Here is a 20128-nt window from a genome sequence, read left to right on the forward strand (position 1 = left end):
GTTCCAGTACATAATGATAATGAGTAGTAGTTTTTTGTAAATTATGTATTGAATTCTCTCAATCAGTGATGTAATGTAACGCACCGCATCGTACTTATCTCAATTCTTGATATTATTTCTCCAATTATGACATAATATCATCTTCAGATAATATTATATTTTTGCATGGTATAAATATTATTTACATTCACAAATTTTGTATTACTAGAAGCATTGAAACATTAAATTACAAACAAATAATCAAGTAATATGAGAATTGATTACATCATTGTATAGGGTACTATTGAAAAGTTTTTTGAAGAATTTTGCATGGATCAAAATGAAGTGTTTTCGATTTATTATCAATAACAGAAACATATACACATATAAACCCTTTACGCTACATATAATTGATAATGGTTGCATATTCGTTAATTTACTTCAATTACTATTATTATTGTGTACATATAATTACTATAATTATTGTGTAGCTAAAAATAAGATATAAATTTTTGTTATATTATTCTAATTATTGAGCCTATGTTGAATAAATTTATGAATACTGCAAATTTAGTGAAAATGGGAACTGGCCACGCCAGTTCCCGCGCGCCAATTCCCGCGCGGATGACACATTAGTGCCGGCTGGTAACCCTAGCCGGCACTAACCGTGGACAAGTTAGTGCCGGCTGGTAACCCTAGCCGGCACTAACTTGCCCACGTGACGTCAGGTGGGCAACTTAGTGCCGGCTGGTAATATCAGCCGCACAACTTGCTCACGTTAGTGCCGGCTGGTGTTACCAGCCGGCACTAAGTTGCCCACCTGACGTCACGTGGGCAAGTTAGTGCGGCTAGGGTTACCAGCCGGCACTAACCGCGCCATGCCCCCAACAAGTTAGCCCCTTCGCCCAGTTTTCAGATCGACGTCGCCCCAACTTACCCGCCGCCCCCGCCTCCTCGCGCCCCTGCTGCCGCCGCCCGAAGCTCCGGCCGCCGCGCACGTCGTCGTCCTCGCACGCGGCCCCTTCCCCGCAGCCCGGCCGCCCGTCTGCCTCTGCCGCCGGGTCCTCGCGCCACTGCTCCGCGTCCTCGCGCCCCGTTGCTGCCGCCGCCCGAAGCTCCGGCCGCGGCGCACCTCGTCGTCGTCCTCGCGCGCGGCCCGTCCTGCGCAGCCTGGCCGCCCGGCTGCCCGTGCCGCCTCGAGGTCCTCGCGCCACTGCTCCGTCTCCTCGCGCCCCATTGCTGCCGCCGCCCGAAGCTCCGGCCCCCACCGTCGACCCCTCCCTCCGGACCTCCTCCTCGCCCTCCGAGCGCAAAAACGGGTTCGAGGTGAGCACATCAACTTGCGTAAGCATCTGGTTAATTGCACATCAACAATGTGCCAACAATGTGCCGAGTTATGTGATACCCTGCTTCTTACTGTCAATTGCAAGAGATGGTGGTAGTAGACTACCACTGTATGTATGATAATGATACTATGTTTCTTAATATCACCACATTTTGACAGGCATAACTTTGGCTAAATTAACTTTTCCATTTCTTCAGGATAATATATGAGCAATCTGGCAGTTCCAACTTGTATTGGCAGTGTAAAATATATGCATCATGTTGGCTATTGTGGTTGAACAAAAATGACACCAGATTCGGCACATCTTAGTACCTAAAGCAACAAAGTTCTTTTTAATAACTAAGTTTTGGTGACAATACATCTGTGCTAATTGCCAAGTCAAGTGACTTTACCTGAGTTTCCTCTGTCAAACTGTACCCGCAACGAGTCTGCCCTGTTCCTCAAATTGGCATTATCATCAGCAATGTCAACTTCATATGAGGATGATAGGCCATTTTTGTGTTTGTTCTTTTCAGAGAAAGAGCATAGCTGCTGACTGGTATTGAGTTTAGAAAAATATGATTCCAATGCCTTCAGTTGACTTCTTTCTTTCCTTTGAGATGGACTAGAAATAATCTTATTGTCCTCATGGGCAAATCTGGAGCTGCAATTCTCTTCGACATCTTTATTGTTCACCTTGACAATAACACACTGTCTTGCCTTTGGTTGTAACATTGACTTCAAAGAATGTAAAATGAAATTGGCATCCTTCCCATTAGTATAAAATTGATTTGACCAATGTTCATTTAGTTTCTAAAAGCTACAATGATTATTTGTTGTTCTATGCAAAAAGCAAAACAGCGATTTAGTTTCTCTTTTATATATGCCATTAGTATAAAATTGATTTGACCAATGTTAATGACAGCTCACCTCGTCGTCCTCGCGCCATTGCTGTGGCGCCCGAAGCTTCGGCCCCCACCGTCGACCCCTCCCTCCGGACCTCCTCCTCGCCCTCTTCGGTAATTGGATCTTCTCAACTTTGATCATTAGTAGATGACTTATATTCTTAGCATCCCAGAGCTTCTCAAGGGAAATAGTTCATTTCTAAAAGCTGTAGATTTCATTTGGAAATTACGCTTTGATGGTTTAATAATTTTATTGCATGGAGTCAAGATCGATAATGTTTGCTTGCCACCTATTCTACTGTTGTAGTATGTGAGTGAATCTAGTTGCGCATAGTTGTGCAAATGGGATACCAGTAGAAAAGTTTACATCATAGAGTTTACTATGTTAGTAGAAAAGTTGTTCTGGCTCAACTTTTTCAGTGGCACTATTTCTCCCATCCTCCCATCCAACATTGTCAACTAATATCATCTTTAACCATATTGATCACCAATATTTCATCTCCTCGAATGTTTCTATTTTCTTGTATTTGGTAAGAGTGAAATCTTGACGTTCGAGTACTAGCATTGCCCTCCAATATGAGTGACGAATGGCTCTAGGTTCTGTTAGTAAATTTGGAGTCTGAATTAAATTTAAGCATATGCATAATTGTGTCATAACATGATTAAAGGTGATCCTATCAACTCATGAGAAACAATGTAACTTCTCCGCATTTTGTAACCTGAAAATTCCACCACAACACAACTGATGAGGAAAATTAGCACAATTGTCTCTTATTGCCTGCACATCCTAAAATGTGACCAGTAGTATCTAGGATGAACCAAGGTGCTTTAATACTATCCAAGAATTTGGTTTGTTCTATATAATAAACCTCACACATGTTTTCTCCTCTTCAGGTTCTTGAGCTAGAGGGTGCTTCATTGGATGGTAATAACAGCACGTGTGCACACTTTTCGATATGCATACGTTCTGGATGGATGAGTTGTAATAAAAATGTTTGGATGTGAAGTCTTGCCTTTTGTTTTAACTAGATGGTTTATATGTTGCTTCCGCTGGCTCTTTTGTTTAGTTCCTTCTTGTTACTAGTGAGGCGTACGAATGTCCTGTTGAGTCAACATATCTATGTCATATTATATTAGTCTAATACAGTCATATTCACATAATCTATTCATTCGTTATCAAATTTCAGGGTATGTGCACATGAGCACTTATGTGTAAGTGGCACATGTATATCTGCCCTATGTAGTCCAGTGTGTAAGGGCCCACGTAGTTTAGTCCAGAATTATTTATGAAAGCTATTCAGTCTGAGACGCACTGGCCCCGATTCGCACACGGGAGGCTCGATTCGCACACGGGAGGCCCGATTCGCACATGGGAGGCTCGATTCGCACACGGGAGGCCCGATTCGCACATGTATTTGTTTTGTTCAGTTGTAAAAGATATTAACTTATTCTGGATCTAAATAACCATGTGAGCATTTATGAATATAAACGTGTGTACAATATTTTTGCAAATACATACATTTTATTAGTACTAGAAAATACTTAATGTTTTTTTATTGTTTCGGGTAGTGGAAATGGATCCTACGGACAACCAAGACGAGTTAATGCACAAGCTCATTTGTGGTAGTACTGGGCAAATAGCTCCAGAGTTTCATGAGGACGAGAACGATGGCAGCCAATTTTTAAACTTGCATTATCCTGGCGACCAGGAGCAAGATATTAGTGGGGAGGAAGAAGAAAATGTCGAGGAAGCCGAGGTATGAAATTTAGTGATTCTTCCAGGCATCAGGATAAACGTTTTGTCAATACTTGCCGTGACGTACACTAGTTGCTAGCAACCCGCTTGATAAATTTGCGATTCTTTCAGGCATCAGGATCGACGAGGCCTAAACGGAAACGTGGCTCCAAGAGGAAGATGGTAGGATGTACGACCATCACGGAGATCAACGAAGCAACCGGCGAGCCACTAGCCCCTGGTCAAATTAAGACGACCTTTGTAAATCAATTGGGATATCTTGTTAGGGAGAACGTCCCCATAAAGTACAAGCTTTGGAAGAGAAATAAAGTCTCTGATCGACCTGAAGATATCGTGCCAGATTCAGAGAAAGATTTGTTATGGAAAGAGGTGTCGTTGCACTTCAACTTTCCCCCAGGCAAAGCTGACAAAGTAAAGGGATGGGCATTTAAGAAGATGGCAATTCAGTTCGCCTCGTTCAAGAAAAAATTGGTGGCAAACTTTGTGAACAAGGGCCTCACACCAGATTTTGATAAAGTCTGGAAGAAGCAACGAGAGTGGTGGAATGAATTCGTGAATTACAAGCGCAGTGCTGACAGCATGGCAGCCTCGATTCAAGGCAAAATGAATGCTAGCAAAAAGACAAACTTCCATAGACTTGGGCCTGGAGGTTATAAGGTTGCTGTTCCGAAATGGGAAAAGATGGAAAATAATTTAATTGCAAAAGGAATCGTACCGCAGACCTTGAGTTGGCCCAAACGAGCAAGGTATTACTTCTATGCTCATGGAGGCACACTGGACCCCGACACTGGAATGTTTGTGACTAGCGACGTACTAAGAGAGGCTGCCCAAAGACTTGACGAGGCAATGAGGCGTACGGAAGAAGGAACCTTCCAGCCCAACAGAGAGAATGACGAGCTGACTTACGCTCTTGGGAATGCGGAACACACTGGACGGACCCGAGGCATGGGCGTAGTTCCGTGGAAATATGGCTTTTCCGGAGATCTCGAAACCTACCGAAGCCGATGCAGAAGCAAGGCAGTAGTGGCAGAGAAGATCTGTAGCCTAGAAAACCGGATAATGTCACTTGAGGCAGCAGTTGGGCAACGCTCGGATCAACCAGCTGCCAATGTGGAGTTCAGCACCCCTTCCCAGCGTCGTAGCAGTGTTGCTTCCACAGAGCACCCTGCTTTGGGTGCCGACAGGACGAGGGACCCCATCGACGACATTACCGTTAGGACCCAGTGTGAGCTTCTGGTTCTTTATGGGAAAAAGCTCAAAGTTTGTGCTGAGGGTTATGCGGAAGTCCAAGAAGAAGGCAGTACAATACATTGCCAGCCAATTCCTGAAGGATTCGCCAGAGTCTTTGTTGACCGAATTACTGAAGAACGCTGGGAAGACTTGGACCTCCCGATCCCTATAAGTCCTGAAGAAACAGAACTACAACATGCCGTACACACATGGATTGCGTGGCCAAAGCGCGACATAAGATTGGTGCAAGCAGCCACAGATTCCGCTCGGTGCTCAAGGCAAAGATCACCAACGCCACCTGATGACAGGAATCCTAGTGTTGGCCCACCTTCTCCACCGCCTGCACGGGACCCCAGCATGGATCCGCCATCACCAGCCGCACAAAGCGAGCCAATTTCGGCATCATCACCAGCCGCACAACAGAATCAGAGTCAGCGACAGAAGGCATACACGGTACCTTCGGTCCAGCCATCTCATAAGCAGCAAAGAAAGAAGAAAGCGAAGGCTCCAGAAGAGAAAGAGGCAGAAGAATCGTTTCAAACCTTCTTGCTGAAGCGCAAGCTACTGAGGGAGGCTGCGAACAAGAAGCCAGAAATAGATCCGGCTGCGAAGGCACACTTCGTTAAACACTTCATTAAAGATCCCACCAAGGAGAAAGAAAGGGAGTCGGATTATGATCGGCAGATCAGAAAGTGCTATAACAATCCCAAGAATCGACGGATCAATGCAAAGACCGTTCCCCAGCTCGGAGAGCAGTCAAAACAATCGATCGCTTCGTTGATAGTGCCGCGTGAAGAATGTCCTGATGAATCAAGAGATCCGTTGACCATGGCTGGGATGATATTGCAAACTGATCTAACAAGGGCTCAATTGCTTGGGGAGGCCCTACAGGATGCCCGCGGCAGGAAAAAGTTTGTACTTGGTGAACCTTTGATATGGCCAGAGTTATTACCATTCCTACCAACGAGAATGGCCGAGTTACACAAATGGTATGCCGTGCAATCTAAAGCTAATCAATTAGAGATGTTCCCAGCCCGGATTAAAGATGAGCATTTCTGGCGGGGGGCAGGTGAAGTATATATCGAGTTTGAAGCACTTTACGATTTATACCATCAAGATGCCCTTGACAAGTCCCTCCTGAGTGTATGGTGCATGTGAGTATTGTCTCTCGTTTCATTATTTTTAGCCTTGTGTGTTGACTGATCCCCGTTTTTCTTGTGTCCCGTAGGTCAAAAATTCAAATTTGCCGAAAAAAGAACTTCCATAACGTCGGGTTCTTCGACCCCGATATTATACACGAGAAAACGGTAGAGCAAAGCCCTGAAGAAATAGTCAATATTATATACAGGGGGTTGCGTAAGAATAGCATGTGTCCCTTCATTCTCTTGCCATACAACCATCAGTGAGTCATTCTTTGTTAGCCTCTTGTTTTCAATCCCTTCTTATTAATAATACTATTTAATAACTATTTTAATCAACATTAATTGGTTATGCGTATGTATATGCACAGCTTTCATTGGATATTGCTTTGTATTCGGATTGAGGAGCACAAGGTCTTGGTGTACGACTCGTTAAGGCAAGATAAATCAAAGTACCAAGATCTCATCGAGGTGGTAAATACTGCATGGCATCGCTACCTCCGCAAACACATAGGCTTGCCCATAGGTGAAATCGAGCCTCTTTGTTGGGTGACTGATTTTCCGGTATGAATATACTCTCGCTACTAATGTCATTCGTAATAAACATCAGAAAAATTCTATATCTTAACCCACATTTGTCCATAGTGTTGGAGACAGGGACAAGGAAACAACTTATGTGGATACTACGTATGCGAGTGGATCAACACTTTTGCAAGTGAAAAAGGGCAAATGACAGTGGAGGCATTCAATGTACGTGAGCACAATCACATCTGCTCATCATTTTAATTCATTATCTTTTATTCTCATGTTTTTTCGAAAAATGTGACAGCATTGGCGGATGAAAGAAGAACTCATTGAAATGGCTCGGATCAGGGCAATTCAAGAAGCAATATGCGGATTCCTGCTCGATGAAGTCATAAATCCTAAGGGCGAATTTTATGGCGATGTCCGTACAAGCGTCGCCGAAAAAGATCCGACGACGGGGAATTTGATAAATTACTATAGTTGATGTTCTTACTAATTTGTAATATCTCAAGTACTTTTAAACTCCTAAGTGTTACATACATGATGAATATATATATATATAATATTAGTGTAATATGCTGTCCTAATATTACTGTGCAATGCAAAAAGTACGATTATGTAGTCGCATACGGTACAAATACGCATAGCCATACGTATAATGGAACGAAAAACGAAAAACAAAAGGTAAGAACATCAACCCTAAACCCTAAACCCTATACGTATAAAAATGAAAAACAAAAGGTAAACAAAAAAAGATTTAGTGCCGGCCAGTTATACCAGCCGGCACTAACCTTGCTGCCAGGAGCCGGGCAGGGTCGGGCAAGTTAGTGCCGGCTGGAGTAACAGACCGGCACTAACAGGCGCCAGTTAGTGCCGGTCAATAAAGCCGGCACTAACGGCTGTCACGTTAGTGCCGGCCATTTAGTGCCGGTCACAGGGACCGGCACTAAGTCTCCCTGTGACCGGCACTGATGTGCCTATCTCCGGCAGTGGATATATCCTATCCTGTTGGAAATCAAAGAGCTTAGCTTAGCTTTCATTGAATTCTCCTTTACTTTTGATAGTAGAAATTGTAACAAGGTTGCCCATGTACTGACTACGCAAGTCACAAGCATAGATAGATCCGGTGTGTGCCTTGAAACCCCGGACTGCGTGCGTGCCTTGCTGGAGTCTGATTGTAATCTTGGCCATAATTAATAGAAGGCAGCTTTGATCTCAAAAAAAAAAAAGAGGTCAGCTCGAGGGGATAAGACGGGTCCGATTAGGGGTAACGTGTGTTACTACCATCAGATTTATCGCAGAAGCAGGTTGGCATCAGTTGATTTTTTTCTTGAGCCGATATTTGCTTCCTTCTTTGTCGGGCCGCAGGCCACCCGCTTCCTTTTTTCTTTCCAGGCCTGTCTCTATCTCTCTTCCCTTACTTCGTGCGCGCCAGAAACAAAGCGAACAGCGGTAGAAAAATTTCTTTCACATGCGTGCTCTGTGAAGTAAAATAGATGCATGGTTCAAAATAGAAAAAAAAAGATGGAACAAAAAAGGGGTGATGATTTGGTAATTTTTAGTAGAACATTTTATTTTATTTTGCAGGTAGTAGAACATTTTATTAATGCTTGTGGAACTTAAACTTTAATTATGCGAAACAAAAATACGTCAAGTGAGTGGAGTTTAATAATTTGTTCCATTAGAACAAATGATAAATGTTCTATTTAAATGAAAAAAGATGAAATAAATAATTTGTTCCATTAGAACAAACTATAAATGTTGTAGTTAAACGATTAAATAAATCGTATTAGAATTAATGTGGAACAAAAATATTTGTCCCATGGAACAAAAATTTAACTTATTTGTTCCAGCGTAACATATAAGAATGCAGAAAAAAATATAATAATCCTATTACGAAACTTTAAAAAAAGAATCCGCATGTCATCAGCAAGGCAGAGAGCAAACTGTGTTGTCAACGTTTGGACCAAAATAAAGAATCAGGGAGCACCATGCAGTGCAAGGGCAGGAAGCGGGCCTGCCGTCCGGCGGCGTCGAGAGAAGTTGCAGGAGGAAAGAAAAAGAAAGGAAGAAAGAGTTAGCAAAGCTGGACCCGTTAAACCACTGATGGGCCAGGAAAAATAATAAAAAACATGAGCGGAAGCGACGAGTTCATGCCGTGTGTCTGTTCGCTGCGATGGGGTAGCAGTGTGCGCCCAATAAGAATTTGGCTTGAACGTTCCTCGATCCCCACGCTCTCACCTCACCTCACCTCTGCACGCAGTGGTGCGCCGGCTGTGTGCCGTAACGCAGCAACTACTGTTTGATTGCCTATTTTTGGACGGGCTAGGCTCCCATGATGCACATCCGGACTGTTTGGATGCCTGCACCATCGCCTACGCCAGGCTCCCGAGGTCAGGGCCGGGTCTAGGCCTATGCGGCGGAGACGACCACCGGGGACGATGAAGGAGGGGCCCAATATGAAATCTGATCTAAGAGCCAGGCCTGCTAATCGGCAACAGCGGAAGACGAGGTGTTCCGCGTCTCTGCCCATCGGACGTCGCTCCGCCTGCCGTCTCTTCGACTCGCTGACTCTGCGCTGCCCGTCAGGTCAGGCGTCAGCGTCACCCCGCCGGCCGCAGGGCAAGCGCAGCCTGCAGTGCTGCTGCTGCCTGCTGCCTGATGCCCTGATCGATCCAATCCTGATTCCTGCAATCCAAAGAGCCTGCTGCTGCCATCTGATCGATCTGCTACCAGATCTGCTACAGATCGATCCAATTCTGCAAGGCTGCAATCCAAACTCCAAGGAGGCAAGACCAGACGTCCCAATTTAATTGGTAATATTTAGTGTGTGTTCGTTTCCTAGACCCTAAAATTTAGAGAGATCACATTAAAGAGAATCTTATCATTTAGAAGTATTAAATAAAATCAAATTACAAAACTAATTGCAGAATCCCAGTGCTAATTCGCGAGACGAATCTAATGAGATATATTAGTCCATAATTAGCGGATGATTACTGTAGCATCACTGTGGCAAATTATGGATTAATTAGCCTCATTAAATTTGTCTCGCGAATTAGCACCCAGCTGTGCAAAAAGTTTTATAAACAGATTTTATTTAATACTTATAAATAGTAAGATTCTCTTTGATACGATGGGTATAAAGTTTAGAGGGTAGGAAACGAACATGCCCTTATTCTTTCCTACATAATTTTTATTTAATATTTATCTAATGTCTTATCTTAGATATCTCTAACACTAAAAGGAATAACGTCAGCCGAAATCCCCAAATCCTATTTGAAATCCTTCGTATTCCGCCGCCAGGTAGCATATTTTTTTAAAATTATTTTATTTTGCTTAAAAATTATGTGCCCGTCCTTTTACCTAGTTTAGTTCTAATCTTTCAATTCCAGTGAGGTAGTGACTATTACTTGCTTTTTGTAAAGGATGGAAACATTATTGTTGATGGAGTCATGGAGCTCATTATTATTTAACGTAATCATACTTATTTTATTTTCCACTCTTTAGTTTGTATTATAGACATTGTTCTTCAAGAATTATATAGATCATTAGTATTATTATCTCTTTTATCATATTACAAAATAAAAACTATTTAGTCTAAAGGGCCTATAAAACCTGGTTCCCTCGGGGGCACTCAGGATCATAGAGCCGGCCCGCCTGAAGTGCAAGCGCACGCAGCCGACCAGGCTCCCGGGAAACGAAAATGAGATTTGTTTCCCTGGGACCAGGCTCACGCGGTGCGTGTTCCGCGGCCGCCGCTGCTCGCTCCGGTGTGCGCGAGCTCCTAAACACTGCAACCAAGCAGCTTCTTTGCGTATCCATGCGCTACAGACGCATGCAAGCAAACAGCGGTATGTTGCATGGCCGGCGCCTGGCCAGTGGCAGTCTGGCTCTTTGATGTGATGCGGGCCATGGGGAGAAGGAACCGTGGAAGCCCTGTGGCGTGGCCGTCGATGGTCAAAAAGGCTCCCATGCGGAATTCCCTCTCTGTGAAAAAGTCGCTCACACACCCCAAGCTCCTTCTCAGAAAGCTTATCTAGATCCACAGATCTGGCCCCCTCTCTTTCTGTCTCCGGCGTTTTCGCCGGCGGCTGGAAGGAGTGGAGCTGGCCCCACCTAATACTATTAGATAAGTATATTTAATGGTTGTTGCCCGGATGGACGCAGGTTCTCTTGTTGTGCTGCTTGCGGTCGCCTCCGCCATTCTCGACGTCGCTGCCCTATCTGCTGCTGTTGTGGAGCTTCTCGACGGCAGCCACGATGTTGGGGTAACCTCCAATAAAATACATCCCCTCTCCCCTACCGTCGTTGGGGTGGGTTCGGCCGTCGGTTCTGCCGCTCCGGTGATCTGTGTCGCACATCTATTGGTTTTTGGCAAAATCGAGGCTGCTCTCGCTCCGACTTCGGCCGCTCGCGACGCCTCCTTTGCCGCTCATCTCAAATGTGTCGTTGCTGTTCGTTCTCGAGCTGCCACCGGCCTTTTGGCAGATGAGCGCGCTTAAGGGTCTGTTTGGAATCACACCTAAAGCGCCACAGTCTAACTTTAGGCGTGCCAAACCATGTTAGACAAGTGTTTGGATGCTATACTAAGTTTAGTGCGCCACACTTTGTTAGACGCGGTCCAACTGGCTCGCCACGGAAAAATAAGCCATAGGTGCGGCGCTCGATTTGGCCGCCGCACCCAAAAATCGCGCCCCAGCCTCTCGGTCTCCTCCTTCCTCCCATCCGCGCCGCCCCCCTCCCCACACCCCCGGCGGAAGGCCGCCGCCGGGCCACCGCCCGCCCCCCACCCCCCCCCCCCCCGGCGGAAGGCCGCCGCCAGGCCACCACCCGCCGCGCCCCCTTCCCCCCAGGATCCACCGCGAGCGCCGCCCCCCACCCCCCCGGGATCCACCGCGAGCCGGGGCGCGCCCGCCACCCCCGGCGGAAGGCCACCCCCCCCTCCATCCCCCGGGGCCGAGCCCGCACCCCTCCCCCCCGCCCCCCCGGCGTGGCACTGCTGTTGCCCGCGGTGCGCCGCCCCCGCCTGGCCGCCGCCTCCGCTCGATGCCGCGAGCCCACGATGGCCGATGGAATTGGATGGATAGGGTTTGTTTGCTCTGTGCCTGTCTTAGTTTCTGCATTTGTCTAACATTTTTCTTCCTTTCTTCAGGTATTTTTTTAGCGAGAACAGTCATCTTCTGCTTTAAGGTATAACTATCTTCTAGATTTTACTTGTGTCATATGTGTTGTATACTTGTATGCATTCTAAAATAGTTCTTAAATCTTTATATGGGTGCAATGGAGGATTATCTTGAGTATTATTATTATGATTATAATATTTGAAGAAGAAGGTTGCTTATTTGCATAGTCATCTGCCTTTGTATATTGTGGTACAAGTTACAAGAACATAGATTGATGAGGAGGCCCAAATATGGTTCTTTATTAGAAAGAGATTTGGAAAGAGAAAGGAGGTTAAACCGTTTATATAATGAAACTGAAGCCAACTGTATTAGTGAGTTGCGCATGCGTAAAGTTATTTTTCACTGGTTATGTGGTCTTTTAAGATCCTGTGGATTGTTAGAAGATAGTATCAATGTGTCAATTGAGGACAAGTAGCTATGTTCTTGAAATTTGTTGGTCATAGATGGATAAATAGATCAATTGGCTTTGAGTTCTTATGCTACGGAGAGACTGTTAGTAGATATTTTAATGTTGTTTTGGATGCTTTATGTGTATTGTCTCGTGATATTATTGTCATGAGAACTACGAAAACACATCCAAAGATATCCACGGCCCGGGAAGATTTTACCCATACTTTGAGGTTATATATATATAATGCAATGAATTCATTTTTATATTAATTTGTAGTAATCACTAACAGGAGCACTTTTTTATTTGTGTTAGAAATGTATAGGAGCATTGGATGGCACACATACCGGCATCGAATCCTATATATATGCAAGATAGGTTTAGGGGTAGAAAGCACTATCCAACACAAAATGTCTTAGCTGCCGTAAATTTTGACCTTAAGTTTACATATGTGCTGGCCGGATGGGAAGGATCAGCTCATGATTCCTTTGTGCTCCAAGATGCATTGTCACGGCCATCAGGCTTAAAAATTTCAGAAGGTATAAGTCAAGTCATTAATATACCGTGTTTTAGCTTCCAAAATGAATAGCTAATGGTAGTTCAATCTAATTGTAGGTCACTACATTTTAGCTGATGCTGGTTATGCTGCTAGATCTGGTATATTACCTCCATATCGAGGTGTCTGGTACTACCTTAAGGAGTTTAAGGGTACTGGACGACCGGAGAATCCAAGAGAATTGTTCAACCTTCGTCACTCCTCTCTTAGGACAATGATTGAGCGGGCATTTGGCACACTCAAAAATAGATTTAAGATACTTACAAGTCAACCATTCTTCCCGTTAAAAACACAAGTTTTGGCATGCTGCACTTTGCATAACTTTATAATTGATGATGGACCTGATATTTATGTTTATGATGATGCGACATGGTTTCAAACTCTTCCAAGAAGCAATCGTTCACATAGGGATATTAATAGGGACAACCAGCAATGGGCAATCATACGTGATCAGTTAGCTTAGCAAATGTAGGATGAGTGGGACCAAAATTGATGCTTGTGCTGCTGTTTTGAGATATTATTTTAAATGTATTGTATGGCTTTATTGAGACCTTATTTAATTGTTTAGAGACATTATTATGTGGCTGTTTTGAGATCCTATTTAATTGATTTGTGTTGCTGTTTTGAGATCCTGTTTAATTATATTATATGGCTGTTTTGAGATCCTATTTAATTGAATTATGTTGCTGTTTCATTGTATTACGGGCTGTTTTGACACCCTATTTGATTGTAATATATGTATATTTTGAGTCCCTATTTTATTGTAACATGTGGCTATTTTGAGACACTGTTATAAACTGATCTTGAGTACAGATATGGGCAAAGGGAAGAAAAAGGATGAAGGTGATGGCACCACTCGCGAGAGGACTATTCTATGGGATGAGGATCAAACTAAATTTATGCTTGGTTGGTTCATTGACTACATAAAGGAGCAGCATGCTGGTTTCAAGATAAAAAATAGCATCACTTTAAGTATTCAGAAGCATTGAATAGGCAGTTCAATATGGGGGTAACTGCTACTCAAGTTGAGAGACATTTCAGACATTACAAGGAAAATTGGAAGTTTATTAGAACAGCTTTAAGCAAGAGTGGTAACACGTTTGACACCTCAAGATTTATGGTTATCATATCTGAATCAGAGAAGGCTAACCTACAGGTATTCTCTTTTTCCAATCTTTTTTGTTAATATTTTGATAACTGAATGAAATATTATTTATTAACAAATAGCATGTTACTATATGCAGGTCAGGGCAAGAAGGCTCCTGTCCAAGGCTATCAAATTCTTCAATGAAATGCAAAAACTATTCCTTAACAGCAGTGCTGATGGTTCTCTTGCCATGGACGCCAACACTTGTATCAATGAGACACAAGCTGATGAAGATAATGATTATGATGATGACATATGCAATGACTTGTCCAGCTATGCTTCGGCTGAAGATAATCTAGGTGATGATTCAGACACTTTACCTTCTCCTATAAGTGGCTAGCCCGGCATGGCATCCCAAGTGGCTGAGCAAAGCTCATCTAGCTCGGGAGTCAAGCGTCTAAGAAGTGAGGGAAAAGCACACAAGAGAGATGTGAGACCAAAGAGCCACATGTCTAGGGTAGGAGATGCAATCACAACTATTTTAGTGGAACTTCAAAATGAAATCAAGAAGCCACCACCACCTCCACCACCTATGCACAGCTCTGATGATATATTATGGCAAACACTTGAAAACATGACTTTAACTACTGACCAAAAGCTGATGGTAGGAACATTTCTAGCATCCAAAGAACAAAAGGGGATGTGTAGTTTCTTATCAGGCTCATCCGAGGTAACATTTCAGTCATGGGTTTTCAAGTTTCTTAGTGATTCGGGGATGTGAATTGGCTATGTATGGTGGCCTGCTATTTTGTTTAAGTACTCAGGTAATATATGTTCTATTTAAGCCGTCATTGTGGATATTATTTGCACTTTACAAAGCTGACTTTGCACTTGTACTAGGCTCATCGAGTACTTAGTCAAAGGTGGATGGTGTCAATGGAAGCAGGTTCTTTTGCACTTTGTAGGCTGCTCCACTCTTTTGTTAATGAATGAGCGATTCTTTTGAGGGCTGATGAAGATTGATGGTGTTGGTGGTAGCTGCTGCACTTGTTTAGCGGCTGTTATGAACATGTTGCACGGCTGTTTATGACCATATTATGTGGCTGTTATAAACAAGTTATATGCTTATGAACAAGTGGTTATGAACAAGTTATGTGGTTATTAACAAGTTATGCCTTTACGAACAAGTTATTATTAACATGATATGCCCTTTCTATAGATTTGTTATTATTTACTCATAAATTGCTTACAAAATTGTTTGAATGAAGTTAGGCAGTGAATCAAACAGCTACCACACATGTACTGATTTGCCTAACTTGAGGTGTGGTAGCAATCCAAAATGCTGCCACACTTTTTCTAGATACGCCTAACGTTAGGCGTGGCAATGAACCAAACACAGGTCTAAGGTGAGGCAGCTTAGGCACGCCACATGTGTGGCAAGGTGCTAACGTTAGGCTGTGGCGCCTTAGGCGTGATTCCAAACAGACCCTAAATCCGCTCCGCCTCCACCCTTCCATTGTTTGTCTCCAGCAGCAGCCAGGCGCTCAACCACGACAAGCCGTCTGCGAACTCACTGCTATCGACATCGCAGCAAGCTACCCCTTGGTCGCAAGGGAGACGTTCAAGAACACCTCATCGACGGCTTCAACTACATCTATGGTTCGGTGAAGAAGAAGATTCTCACCGGCTTCCTCGGCCTCCTCAAACCAAAGCGTAGCGTCGTCCCTTTCGGCAAGTTGCGCATCATCGCAGTCAATGTTTTCATTGATTTGTAATATCTAGTAATACAAATCAACAAATAAAAGAAAAAATATATGAACATGGAATGAGATTCTCTGTTGTTGCATCATTAGCCGCTATATTCTCTGTTGAGCAAAGTTAAAGCATTACACAAATAAATAACACGAATATGCAAATCATCAAAGTCACCTATTTTAAGATAATTCTTTTTACCACATCATACCTATCTCACCATCTTATTGTTCGGTACTTGAGATGCATGTGTTCCCCAGCCTTCTCAAAAAACAATCATCACAATCTTTAGATATGGAACTTGCAAATTGGATGCACAGTTAGACCATTCGTTAATCCTCCTAAAGGACATTATCATCAAAATTACAACATTATTTTCTATAATTGAACACCAACTAAAGATGTTTCAGTACGAATATAATGAAGTTACAAATCGTTTCAGTTGTTTAACTATCCGAGCAGCATGAGCCTTCATTGTTTCTACCTTAACCCCCTGTTCGGACTCGTAGTCCTCTTCCAGGGCACCGTTACTACTTCAGCCTTCTTAGGCAGCGGCTACTTCCTCGCATTCTTGACGCCCTTCTTAGGAAATAGCATGGCTTTCACTGGCGGCACCACATTTGCTTCTTGGTGCCTCTTCCACATGCCTCTTCCTGATTTCATAAATATGGTAGAACCGTCCGAATTAATCCAGTTTAAGTGTGCTAATCATCAGCATAGAGGCAATCCGGGCTAACACGCACTTAAGACGGAGTAAAATGACAGTCTGTCGGATAATATCCCGATGCAACCACTAGAATTTCGATCGAAACCAATGCATACATGCAACCCACATGAAGGTGAGCCCAAAGATTACAACAATCCATAATTTTTCACATCACAGAGTTCAACATGAACTATTATTACAAACTAAGTGCAAATTCATTCATAAACAAGAACTTTCAAAGTTTAATATTGCAGTGGAAAATAAACGATAGTTCTAACGACGATACAAGATATCATGATGAAACCCGTACATAACATCATTTAGCGTTATCATCGTTGGCCGGGGACGCATCCCATTCCACCGACCAACCAGAAGGAAGAGTACACGGCCAAGTCAAACTAGCAATCATATCCTCAAATATCTCACCTGAAAACAAAGCCACAAGCAAGGCTGAGTATACTAATACTTAGCAAGACTTACCCGATTAGTGGTATATATACTTAGCCGACTCCTAGACGTGCAAGACTTTTGGCTGAGTGTTGTTTTTGCCAAAAAACAGTCCTTACTTTCAAGTTTTAGCATCAAGTTCTAATTGATTAACCATTCTAGGTAAGCAACTCTCCAAATCACGTATAGTGAAAATAAGTAATTGAGCATCCAACCAGATTAATCATCATCATTGTTCCTCTTCTTATAAAAGGATTAAGCAGTCTCAATGGCCGCGAGAAACGGATGATTCGAATCGAATTTCTTAATCTTGCAAGAGAAAACCTAAACACACGTCATGTGGTTACTCACAGAGTCACACGTGCAACTTTTTCTTTTATTCCCGTTTCATGGAATAGGGCCACCGTCCTCGAGTACAGAGATCCACAAACCACGGAACGACGCCGGGCCGTGGCTACTCTTGCACTCACCATGTGCCCATGGGAATGACGTCAACACGGTGGGAGGTATGTCCACGCCCCAGTCCAATCAGATACTTAAGCTTACTGATTACCATATTCTCGGCATATGGTTAGTATGTTCAAAAACTTAACCACCACTACCACACACCGCGACCTTAGCATTTTTGCTAAGGAGACTGTGCCTCAATCATGAACAGGAATATCATCACATAGCTCCCTCCGTCGATCTTATGATTCCAACATAAGTGAAACTAGCAACTCCTATATCTCGCGAGTGATAGGAAATTACTCGAATTTTATCGGAGTCCTATTAGCATGGCAATCTAGCGACCGACACAGGCTAGTGTTCATATCATAGGTACCTAGGATCATCCATCTAGCGTTTCAATCAACTCCTACAAACTTAGTGCACAATACCATATATAAGTAAAAGTTGTATATGTTTAGAAGAAATAGGGTTATGCTTCGGGCTTGCCGTCCTAAGCAAAGCTAGCCTTGGGCTCTTTCGAGCTGTGATAGTTCGTGTACTTGCAATACTAGATATATTTTATTAGTGTGAAATATGTGTTTGTTTGTATAAAGCTTATCTGTGTTTATGTGAAGCTTTTGAAAATTTAAAGTGCAAGTAAAAAGGATATTTCTGTCATTACAGAAAAACCTAGGGTTGTTTTTGCAAAATGTATTTGGATTAGGGTAATTTCAAAATAAGTGAAATATATTTTTCTTACTTTATGTCTTGTAAAAAAATATATATTTATTCAAAAGATTAATTTGAAATGCAAGTGTTGAAGTGGGTAAAAAGTTTGGGGAAAATGGTAAAAATAAGGGTGTTTGTGTAATTTTATAAAAGTACAAGTCCTTTTATGCAAATGTTTGATTTACAAAAGTAACTTTCAAATTTACCCAGGACTAAAGTGTAAAAGTGCAAGTCATCATGACATGTCTATCCAATCATTATGACGAGTCTATCCCGTCATTATGACGTGTCATAAATGCTTGCATTTAGGTCCTGAATTTTATAAAGTTACGCCCTGTAGGACAAGAGTAATTCAAATCCGACTTTTATTCAAAAATTCATGTATAAAAATATAAGATTTGAGTTTTTGAACTTGAGCCCTAAAGCAATGTTGTAGAGCTTGAAAAACTCTCCAACTTTTGTTTTGGGCATTTCTTCATTCGGGTTTAGATTGATGGGAAATTTTGTTTTACAAATAGGTCCCTGCAGTTCTCTGATTTTGCGCATCAGTCCTTGGGGAAATCCATTCCCCCTTCTCTCTCTGTTCTTCTTCTACTGGGCTTTCTTATCCTCACCGGCAGCACATCTCTTCTTGGCTCCATTCTTATCCCCTCCTACTTTTCTTCCCCTCTCTCTTCCCCATGGCGGCAGCGGCGCTGGGCGAGCAGCCCAGGCCAGGCGCGGGCGCGCGGCTCGCGAGCGCGGTGGCAGGTGGGCGGGCGCGGGGCCCCGAGCGATGCAGGCGCGTCGGGCAGGAGCGGGGGCGAGCGCCGGCGCAGGCGTGCGCGCGGCTCGCGGAGGTGTGCGAGGGCCGGGCGTGTGGCTCGGGCACAGGCGCACAAGCGGCGACGGCGGGCGGCGCAAGGCGCGGGCCGGTGCGGCTGGCTGGGCCCAGGCGCAGACGAGCGCAGGCAAGCGGTGGCGGCTCGGCAGGCGCAGGGAACGGCGAGCCCAGGCGGGGAGGCGCTGCGCGAGCTGGCGCGGTGCGGGGGCGCGCGCGTGCGAGCGCTGAGCGGGCAGGCGACGGCGGGCGCTGAGCCAAGGCGGCGTGCGGCTCGGGAGCAGTAGGCGGGCGAGCGCGCGGGCTCGGGTGGCTGGCAGCAGTGGCTGTGGCGCGAGCCAGCAGGCGCGCGAAGCGAAGCGGAGCGTGGCGCGGACGGCAGGAGCGCGCGCGTGGGCTAGCGGGCCCGGGGCTGCGGCTTGGCGCACGGCAGGCGCCAGGCGGCGCGGCCCAGGCGGGGTGCGTGCGGGCGCTCGGCTCGGACGGCGTTGGCTTGGACAGAGCAAAACATCGACGGCGAGCTGGAGGAGGCGTGTGCACAGGAGGAGAGGCACTAACCCAGGCGTAGTGCGCGTGGGAGCTGAAGTGCTGGGCGCTGGAGGCACGGCTGGCGGCGCGCGCGCGAGTGGCTTGGCCGGGATGGAACAGCAGCGTGTGCAGATGTTGGTGGCGCTGGCCGTGGCCCGAGCGGCGTGAACGGGCGCCAAGCTGACGGCGTGAGCAAGTGCAGGAGCTGGACCGGCACGTGCACGAGCGCTAGAGTGGCAAGGCCGGGGCCACGGGTTCGGTAACAGCGTGAAAGAGGGGTAGCTGTGCAGGCGAGTTGGCGTCAGGCGAGCACGGGAGCTGAAGCAGCATGATTTAGACGGTACAGGAGCTCGCGTGCTGGAGAGCCGGTGCAAGCGCTGGAGCGGCAGGAACGTGGGCGGCACCGAGCGAGTGGCGCGAGCGTGCGCGCGGTGACGCGCGGAAGCTGGCGGTGTGTGCAGGTAATTGGACGGCCGGAGCAGAGCGGGCCCATGGGCACGAGCAAGCGGTGTTGGAGTGCGACGTGCCGAGCAACGGCACGCGCAGGATGAGTTGCGGTGGAAAGCTATTGCGCGAGATGCAGGAACGCGATGGCCATATCGAGGACGCAGCTCAGATGTTCGACGAAATGCCGATACGCGTGGT

General features: G+C 45.0%; 1 pseudogene; it reads left to right on the forward strand.

Moving 5' to 3' along the window:
* The first annotated feature begins 13800 nt into the window (after nt 1–13800).
* Nucleotides 13801–14472, forward strand: LOC112880927 (annotated as a pseudogene).
* Nucleotides 14473–20128: the final 5656 nt, after the last annotated feature.

This window comes from Panicum hallii, chromosome 2, assembly GCF_002211085.1.
Source record: "Panicum hallii strain FIL2 chromosome 2, PHallii_v3.1, whole genome shotgun sequence".
Lineage (NCBI taxonomy): Eukaryota > Viridiplantae > Streptophyta > Magnoliopsida > Poales > Poaceae > Panicum > Panicum hallii.